Consider the following 11071-nt stretch of genomic DNA (forward strand, 5'->3'; position numbering starts at 1 on the left):
TTTCCTTTACTTGAAGTGCTTGCCGCTGCTGAAGATACATGGTAGGTCTGTTTGTTGAGTGAATGAAAGAATGAAGTCATCAGACTTGTAACAGATTTAAATGTTTATCTAAGATACAGAGTTGCTTTTTATGTGGCATTCAGTTTAAGTGGATTCCATAGCATGTTTTCTTAATCTCCTTAATCATCTTTAGAATCAAGATCTTTTTGGTTACTTGTCACTCTTACATCCTTTGTTAGATGTAAAACCATTTCAAAATTTAGTTAATTAAATTTTAAGTTATGAAATATATTTTAAAGTCCTCAAAATGTATATGTATCTTTTATCATCAGTTGTCAACTTATTATGAAATCACCACACTAAGGTCAAGGAGTAGAGCATTATTGTGTGCATGCTCAGTTGTGGCCGACTCTGTGGCCAAGTGGACTGTAGCACACCAGGCTCCTCTGTCTATGGGATTTCCCAGGCAAGAATACTGGAATGGGTTGCTATTTCCTTTTCCAAGGGATATTTCTGACCCAGTGATGTAACATGCATCTCCTGCATTGGCAGGTGAATTCTTTACCAGTGAGCCACCTGGGAAGCCCACAAAGCATTATTGGGACCACAGAAATCCCTGAGTATTCCTTGCCCATTACAATCACTTCGGTCTCTTCAGAGGTAACCGCTGTCTTATCATTTATAGTAATGGTTTTCTTGCATTTATTTCTCTTGTAAAAAATTGATCACCTGTACATGCATTCCTAACCGGTGTGTATTTGTTTTGAATTTTATATGAATAGAATTACTTTCTTAACTTGCTTTTTTCACTTAACCTTATGTTTATAAGGTTCATCCATGTCATTGTGTGTTTCTATAGATTGTTCACTTTTATTGCCTTATGCTGTATAGTAGTCCATGGTATGAATATACTATAATTTATTTAAACTTTTTACTTTATATTGGAGTATAGTTGATTAACAATGTTAGTTTCAGTTGTACAGAGAAGTGATTCAGTTATACATACAGATGACTTATTCTGTTGGTAGGTATTTGGGTTATTTCTAGTTTGGGAAAATTACAAGGATGCTGCTCTGAACATTCTTTTATGTGTATCCTGGTGCACATAAAGATGCAAATCTGTCAAGTACATCCTAGGAGGGAAATTTCCGAGCCATAAGGGATGCATATTTTCAACTTGACTTGATACTGGCACAGTTTTCCAAATTGGTTGTGTAAATTTTTATATTCTCAATAGTGTACGAAAATTGTGGTTACTCCATATCTTTGCCAAAGCTTAGTATTATTAGAATTTTAAAATTTTGTCAATTTGTTGGATGTGTAGTAATACACGTAATGGTTTTAATTTGTATTTTCTTGATTAGTGGTGAGATTGAGCCCCTGTTTTTATATTTGTTGTTTATTTGGATATTTTCCTTTGTGAAGTGCCTGTTCTTAAATTTCCTTCTTTTTCTTTTAGATTGTTTATCTTTTCTCTTTGATTTGTAAGAGCTCTTTACATATTCTGCATTCTGGTCCTTTGTCACTTATATGTATTGCGTATATTTTTCCCATTATGTGGATTGTCCTTTCTTTCTTAAGGTGTTTTTAAGTAGCTGAATGTATTCATCTTTTCCTTTATGATTGGTGCTTTTTGTGTGTCATGTTTAGGTAATCCTTTCTTACCTCATGATCATGAAAATATTCTTCCATATTTTCTTATAAATTATTTCTTTTAAAAGTTTTGTCATAGATATTTATCATCTTTTTTGTAGTATGCAGTATTTGGCAATAGTTCCTCTTCTTCCTTCTTGAAACTTCATCTGCTCACATGACTGCAAATGTCATTTTTATGTTGCTAATTCCAAAAATCTGTATTTTTGGTATTGACTATACTCATTAGCTGAGATCTTTATTTCCAACTGCCTCCTGGATCTTTCCACTTGAATGTCTTGCAAATATCTGCAAACGTATCAGTTCAGAGCTCATTTAAAAATCTTTATTGTTTTCTGTTTAATCATCATACAAGCCAAAATACATGGTGGAATCTTTGATTCTTCTTTTCTTACCTTCTCTCATCCAAATATCCATCATGTCCAAGTGATTCTGCTTCTGAAATGCATGTAAAATCGATTCATTCCCTTTTCTCCAGTTCCACAGTTACTGCTCAGAGTTCCACCTAGTCTGGTATAATACCTTTCTAATTGGTTTTCCTGCCTTCCTTCTATCCCCCTTTTCTAATCAGTCATTCACACTGCTGCAGAGTTTCTTCCTAAGACACAAATCACATCTCTTTCCTGCATTTGTGGCTCTTCGTTGCCTTAATTATAACAAAAAGTTCAAATTCCTTCACATGATTTCTACCATTACTCTGCAGGACTCTCATGTTTTAGCCACTCCAGGCTACTTATTGTTTCCCAAAGAAGCTATGTACTTTCATTGTGCTTTTTTTCATGTTGTTCCTTCCCTCTGCTTGGAATAGTCTTCCTTCCACCCATTCCCACTGGGAAAATCCTATTCCTTCTACCACCATTCCCAGAAAGAATTAATCCTTCCTGTCTCTGGGCTTCCCATAGCATTTTGTTTATACCATTATTGCAGTACTTATTGCTTTATACTTATTACTTTATATATCTGTCTCCTATGCTAGCCTATGAAGTTTTTGAAAACAGAGTACATTTTATTATATTAGAATCTAGTGGTGCCTGGTACAAAATAGTACTCAATAAATACTTGAGTTAAAGAATTTTGCTAACCTTAAAAAAGAAAATAGAAGCCTATGTATTGAATAAGAGTTGTGAGCAGGGGGACATGTTCGTGAAAGAGTACAATGGACTGTTTTATTTGAGTGGGTTCCAGCTGAAAATATTAGAATGTGTTGCTCTGGCTCAATGCTAACTGAAGGGGCAAAAATAATCTTGAACAAATAAAATTGAGTTTTCCTCATTTTTAAAAGGCCGACTTATGTTTCAAATGGGCTTAGAATATGAAGTTAAATTTATTTTTAAGAAGTAAGAAATTCACATTACTGCTGAAGAAATTTATCTATTTCAGAGACCACATTAATGACATAGTTTATTACTACAAGTTTTTGTAATACCAAATACATCTGTCTTGAAAATGCTTGCTTTTTACTCTTTAAGGTGCTGGTAAATCAGGACAATGACAGGTTAACAGTTCTTGCCTGTACTAGTTCTGTAGACTCCCATAAAAATTAGAACTTCTGATGACTAGAGAACAAATATTTACCTAAGGTTTGCAGAGTATAAGCATAACACAATTGAGTTGAGACTAGGTAGTTTTTTACAGTTCATCTGGAGGAAGCAGAGTTAGTGTTCAATAACATTATATTTCTTTTCATGTTAACTAATTAGTGATATGAACATGATTATTTCAAATACAGAATGTTCTTAGTAGATAAGTTATAAGAGCGAATTGGTTTTTCATTAAAATATTTTATATTATTTATATCTGGAATTTTTATTAGAGTAAATCCTTAAGGAAGCATTGAAAAGTTTGTCTATTTGCAGGTAAGTTATCTTTTGATGATGAATTTATGGATTTTAAAATAAATCAGCTCCTAATCAAAAAAGCAACTTCCAGATAAATATGGTCAATTGAATACATGTGTTTATTTTCATGCTCTTGAAAACATATTAAAATGAAAATTATGGAGTAAAGAAATGCATGAATGCCCAAAGGACAAACAGAACTTGAGAGGAGATGTCAGGAGAATCTTGGAAGCTGGGATATAAGTAGGTGAGTGGTAGCTAACTTAGTAAACAAAGCTGAAGCCTTAGTCTGTGCAGCTGCCTTCCATCTGCCACACCTGAATAGCCTAGATAGCAAATGATGGATACCAATGGTTTCCAGACAGGTGGCCAGCATGAACTTGGTAGGGAACTAAAGCTCTGTCTTGGATGATCTGTTTTCAGTACATGTGTCTAAATTCTGAATCTAGGAATAACAGAACATTTGTAGCTGAAGTATGGTGCTGCTGCTGCTAAGTTGCTTCAGTCGTGTCTGACTCTGTGGGACCCCATAGAGGGCAGCCCACCAGGCTCCGCCGTCCCTGGAATTCCCCAGGCAAGAACACTGGAGTGGGTTGCCATTTCCTTCTCCAATGCATGAAAGTGAAAAGTGAAAGTGAAGTTGCTCAGTCTATGTAAGCATATATTATGAAGTATGAAGGAGTAGGATGATGGCATTTAAGAAGGACCTTCATTGGCTCTGTTAATTCAACAAGGATGTCATAATTCTAGATATTATACAACTATAATATCTAGAGCTACACAGTCCAGTATGGTACCCACTAGCCACATGTACCCTTTGAACTATTGGAATACAACTGATGTGGATGGAGATAGAATGTAAGTATGGGCGTCCCAGGTGGTGCTACTGGTAAAGAACCCCCCTGCCAATGTAGATGTAAGAGATGCCGATTTGATCCCAGGTCTGAAAGATCCCCTGGAGGAGGGCACAGCAACCCACTCCAGCATTCTTACCAGGAGCATCCCCGTGGACAGAGGAGCCTGGTGGGCTACAGCCCATAGGGTTGCATAGAGTAGGACATGACTGAAGCAACTTAGCACACATGTATGCAAGGGCATGATGTAAGTATTAGATTCACCCTGAGTTTCAAGACTCAGTATTTTAAACTATCTCATTAATAATTTATATTTTGTAGTTTGTAGAAATGTGTAAAATATATTGTGTTAAATCTATCAATAAAACATTTCACCTGTTTTCTGTGTGAATGCTAAACAATTTTAAATTACATTTGTGCTCCTATTATTTTTCATTCTTAGAGCTCTGAATAGAGGCACTGATTTAAGGGTGGCTAGTATTGTTTTCTGATCTGTTTACAGGGGACTTAGGCAATGCTGTGCAGCATCTTTCAGTAGCACCTGAAGTACTGCAGTGGATACCTTTGCCAAATAAAACAGAATAGTTTAAACCTATCAGTATATAAGTTGGTACAATTTGTAATTTTCTTGTTAATACCATTTACCTCTTCAGTACAATTCAATCCCTATAAATTCTCTGTGCCTGATTACTAAGTATGGCAAGAGACAACATGCAGGTAAGCCAACTGAAAATACCATAGTCTTGATTACCAATCGAGCCTTTGGTTCTCAAGATTTCTAGTTATATTTTCATGTTTTCCTAATCAACTCTTAACTTAGTCCTGATAGTGGCCATTTAAAGTGTCTTTCATTCTTCTCAAACCTCCTATCCTTTTTCCTAGATGACCTTACTTCTTGCTTCACTGAGAAAATGCTGTAGAAGGCATCAAAGAGACTGAGTTTCATATATATCTGTATATTTGCCACGCCTACAGCCTGAGTGCACTCATAGCACTGTCCAGTGCTAGGCACAGTGGTTCTTGTCTCCTGTCTCAAGATAATCTTTTTCTGTGTTGTGTATTGTATACCCTTCTGTTTCCTCAGAAGCCCCTGTTTTGGCTTCTTCGGTTTTTTCTCCTTCTCTATTGGTTTCATCCCAGTAGTACTTAAACATGCTTTACCTCTGCCATCTAAAAACAAAATCCTCTCTTGAACTCTTGTCCTCCCATACCTACCACTAGATGCTCTTCTCTTTACCTGTTGAGCTTCTTGAAAAAATTTTCTATTTGTTATTTCCACTTTTCCACCTTCTATTCATCATTACAATACAGCTTCTGCTCCAGAGACTGCTTTTGCCAGAGTCACTAATAACTTATATGTTTGTGATCTGAGGGAACAGTTTTAAGTCTTAATCATAGTTAATCTCTCTGCAGCATTTGACAGTAGTAGTAATTTTCTCTTCTATGAAATACTTTTTCCTCTTGTTTTTTGTGATCCTCTATTCTTCTGGTTTTTATTCTAATGTCCCTTCTTCATAGTCTCCTTTAGGACTCCATCTTTCTGTATGGAGAGAATGTGCCTGAAGGTACATGAAAAAAAAGGAAGGCCTAGACATCCCAGCATAAATGTGAACCCAGACTTCTAGAAGTTCCTACCAAGATGACAGACCTGTGAGAGAGCCATCTTATATACTCCATGCCCTGGAAACTTCCAGATAATTTTAGCCTCAGTGACATCACATGAAGCTGTAGAACTGCCTAACTGAGCCCAATCCATCCACAGAATAATGAGATATAACAAAATGGTTGCTCTTTTAAACCCTAAACTTGTGGTTGTTTATCCCACAGTGGATAAAACCAAACCAGACCTTCTCTCTGTCCTGTTTACTACTCCAATCTCATCTCTCATAATTCACCTTTGGCACTCTAAGGTCCACTTTCAGTATGCTGCTTGAAGTTTTCTGAATGAACTCTGTTTCTAGACTTTTGTGTCCACTGTTAGCAATATTTTCTTTTTCAACTTACACCCTCCCCCTATCAAATTTCTAATCAGCTTTCAAGTTTTTAGTCAGATATCCATAAAACCCTGGGTGAATAAGTTAACTGCCTTGCTATGTCCTCTCATAGTATCAAATACTCTTACTGGCAGTATGATGGTTGAGAATATGTCAAGCAGTGTAATATTTTGCAAGTTATTTAGTCTTTTTAAGCTTCAGTTTATTCATCAGTAAAATGAGGATTATAATAATAGCAGTTACCTAGTTTGTTGGGTTCATGTAAGAGTACTCAAAAATTTTAGTAATCATTAATGTTACTAAGGCATATTATCAGTGCCTTTTCATCAAAATCACTACAGATGGTGACTACAGCCATGAAATTAAAAGACGCTTACTCCTTGGAAGGAAAGTTATGACCAACCTAGATAGCATATTCAAAAGCAGAGGCATTACTTTGCCCACAAAGGTTCGTCTAGTCAAGACTATGGTTTTTCCTGTGGTCATGTATGGATGTGAGAGTTGGACTGTGAAGGCTGAGCGCCGAAGAATTGATGCTTTTGAAGTGTGGTGTTGGAGAAGACTCTTGAGAGTCCCTTGGACTGCAAGGAGATCCAACCAGTCCATTCTGAAGGAGATCAACCCTGGGATTTCTTTGGAGGGAATGATGCTAAAGCTGAAACTCCAATACTTTGGCCACCTCATGCGAAGAGTTGACTCATTGGAAAAGACCCTGATGCTGGGAGGGATTGGGGGCAGGAGGAGAAGGGGACGACAGAGGATGAGATGGCTGGATGGCATCACTGACTCTATGGACGTGAGTCTGGGTGAACTCCGGGAGTTGGTGATGGACAGGGAGGCCTGGCGTGCTGCGATTCGTGGGGTCGCAAAAAGTCAGACACAACTGAGCGACTGATCTGATCCGAACCTAACCAAGTGCTTGGCACATAATATGTGCTATATAAAATGTCAGTGACTGACTGAATGGATGAATGAATTCACATTCAATTTCAAGCTTAATTTTTGTTCTTTTTTGTTGTGGCAAAATGTATATAACATAAAATTTCCAGGTTAACTGTTTTTAACCATAGAATTCTGTGGCATTAGCCACATTCACAATGCTATGCATCAATCACCACCCAGATAGAAACTATGTATCATTAAACAAGGGCTTCCTGTTAATTCCTTCCTCCAGAGTCTGGTAACCTCTAGTATACTTTCTTTCTGTATGAATTTGCTTATTTAGGTATCTTATATAAGTAAAAACGTATGTCATTTTGTGACAGGCTTGTTTCACTTAGTATAATTCTTCAAGATTCTTTCATATTGTAGCGTGTGCCAAAATTTTCTTCCTTTTTAAGGATTAATATTCCATTGAATGTAGCCCATTTAATGGGTATCAGGAGTATTTTGTTATTTTTGATACTGTTATGAATGAAATTGCTTTCTTAATTTCTTTTTCAGATTGTTCATTGCTAGTGTGTAGAGATACAACTGATTTTTATCTGTTGATTTTGTATCTTACAACTTTGTTGCATTTATTTCTTAGCTCTTAACAGTTTTGTGGATTCTTTAGAATTTTCTACCTAGAAGATCATTTAAACTACAAATAGACATAGTTTTATTTCTTCCTTTTAAATATGAAAGCCTTTTATTTTTCTTGCCTAATTGCTCTGGCTAGAGTTTCTAGCACTGTGTTGAACAGAAATGGCAAAACGGGGCATCCTTGTCTTATTCTTGATTTTAAAGGAAACCAAGCATTTTTTTTCTGTAAAGGAAAATCTTCCACAAATAGAGAGCGGTCTTTCACATTTGGGAGATAATACCCATTAATTTGATTTGAATGAGGAAATACAACTGATTTTTAAGAACAAGAGGAAAAATGTGTGGGATGGAAAGAGTTGGGACAAAGCTAGGCTGAAGTTGGGATGATAGTAGGTATGGGAGAACATTACAAGGCATGACAAGATGTTCAAACAGAGGTGGAATCAGGGACATCCAAGAATCATCCCACCACTAAGAGGCAGGTCCCTAGCTGCCTTAGGGCTAGATCTGACCAAATGGACAGGACTCTAGGAGTTACTAGCAATTATAGTGAATGTTCATAAAATATAACAAATATTTTTATAAGTGAGGAATGAATGGGAAGTGAAAAATAGGTGTAGTTTATAATATAAAGTTCCCTGTATGTTTGGCTTCATTGGTATAGAGTCCATGTAATTATTCTCTGTAAGAGTGAAAAAAGGGCGCTACTAATGATCTTCTCTGAAAAGCAGGTGTGAATCGATTGTCCCAAGAAGGCTGGGACATAAGATATCTTATTTGTAGAGATCTTCTTATTCATAGATTACAGCAGTACTTCACACTTAATCTTAGGAATGCTTAGCCATCATCACACTTAATCTTAGGAACGCTTAGCCGTGATGGCATATTGATTAATGTTTGTAAAGAAAAAAACACAACTGACTGCTAAAACAATCTAGAGGTGTGTTCATAAGGTTGAAAAAGTTAATGGAAATGGCTTCAGATTACAAATGAACATAGATAATAAAGGATAATTTACAAAGAATCTAGAGATTTTTGCTGCTGCTCCTGTATTATTACATATAACTAAATCTAGGCTCTAAGCTGGACTGCCCTTTAGGCAACATTTTTGTCTGTTACACTGAGTCAGAGTAATTCTTAGAATGATGTAACTTTCTGTGATGATTGATGATGGGTTTATAGCTCATTTATGCTTACTCTTATTTTCTGAAAGTTTATAATAGCATCTATGAGTCAGTTGCCTCACCTATATATGACAGAACCTGTTTTCTGTAAGTAGTATGTCTTCCTTTTGAAAAAACCTCCTTCATGAAAGGATGTATATGTTACTTAGGGACAGGGCTATAATCTTTGATATCAACTTAAAACTTTAGGAATTTATATCATAAATTAGTAAACTGTCATGACTCTGTGTCTATAGCCTTTCTTAAATCTTAAAATAATTAGTTTATAATTTTCATTATAGTACATTATATATTTTTAACTATATACTAGATGTAGTTTTCTTAGTTTATATTTTCACATATGTTCAGACAGTAACTGGCATTTAGTTCTTTAACTATTTTAACTATTGCTTTGTTTCTTTCCTACCCTGTAAGTTCCATGAAAGCATATAGACCTGTGCCGCACCTCTTTTTACTTCAGTCTTATCAAGTACTAGGCATATAGTAAAAATTTATTGATAAATTATTATATCTTAAACATAGCATATTTTCCAAAATTTACCGTAACCACACTGCATTTGTTGTTTTGTTTAATCATAGTTTTGCCTGGTCATAGGTTGTCTTAATTTAAATTCTCGTCTTTAGGGAACTAAAGCTTACAGATCAATGGTTCTCAATCTCATAAGAAACATCCTTCTTTTAAAAATTAATGCTTTTTAGCATCCACTGTATTATCCTGAAATAAAATTTATAGACAATACAACCTATTTACACATCTAATATTGAAAGTATAATGTTTAAAACCATATTAAGGAGCAATAAAGAAAATGGATTTATAATATATTAGATTTCAATATATAAGTGCTCAGGCATTAGTACACTGGAAATCCTGGGAAAGTAATCAGATGCTTGTATCAAAATGACTGTGAATTAGATAGCTATCCATGAAAACTGATAGAAGTGTATTATATTGATGTTTAAAATACCACAAGTGATGTTTCTTTTAGTATTGATTTCCTGCAATGGTAAACTGCTCTTGAAAAAATTCCAAACTTGGTATTCTTGAAACATTCAGCACATGTCAGTACCGTGCAAGAATGTATTATATTTCGTTAGCCAAAATTTTGTCCAATTTGTTCTATAACAAGATATTTGAACCCACATCCCCTGCATTGCAAGGCAGATTCTCAACCACTGGACCACCCTGGATCAAGTAATTATAAGTAAGTTTTTCCCTTATATAGCTATCAGGAATTGGAAGTTCTGGGAAAGTTCTTTGTTCTATAGAACTGTTACATTCGGGAATGTGAAGTCAAGTGGGCCTTAGAAAGCATCACTACAAACAAGGCTAGTGGAGGTGATGGAATTCCAGTTGAGCTATTTCAAATCCTAAAAGATGATGCTAAAAGTGAAAGTGCTGCACTCAGTATGCCAGCACATTTGGAAAACTCAGCAGTGGCCACAGGACTGGAAAAGGTCAGTTTTCATATTAATCCCAAAGAAAGGCAATGCCAAAGAATGCTCAAACTATTGCACAATTGCACTCATCTCACACATTAGCAAAGTAATGCTCAAAATTCCCCAAGCCAGGCTTGAGCAGTATGTGAACCGTGAATTTCCAGATGTTCAAGCTGGATTTAGAAAAGGCAGAGGAACCAGAGATCAAATTGCCAACATCCACTGGATCATGGAAAAAGCAAGAGAGTTCCAGAAAAACATTTATTTCTGCTTTACTGACTATGTCAAAGCCTTTGACTGTGTGGATTACAAAAAACTGGAAAATTCTTAGAGAATTTTTCTCTTCTCTTCAGGATTCAGAAAAAGAATACTGACCTGCCTCTTGAGAAACCCGTATGCAGGTCAGGAAGCAACAGTTAGAACTGGACATGGAACAACAGACTGGTTTCAAATAGGAAAAGGAGTACATCAAGGCTGTATATTGTCACCCTGCTTATTTAACTTATATGCAGAGTACATCATGAGAAACGCTGGACTGAAAGAAACACAAGCTGGAATCAAGATTGCCGGGAGAAATATCAATAACC

This window comes from Bubalus bubalis, chromosome 12 (assembly GCF_019923935.1).
Source record: "Bubalus bubalis isolate 160015118507 breed Murrah chromosome 12, NDDB_SH_1, whole genome shotgun sequence".
NCBI lineage: Eukaryota > Metazoa > Chordata > Mammalia > Artiodactyla > Bovidae > Bubalus > Bubalus bubalis.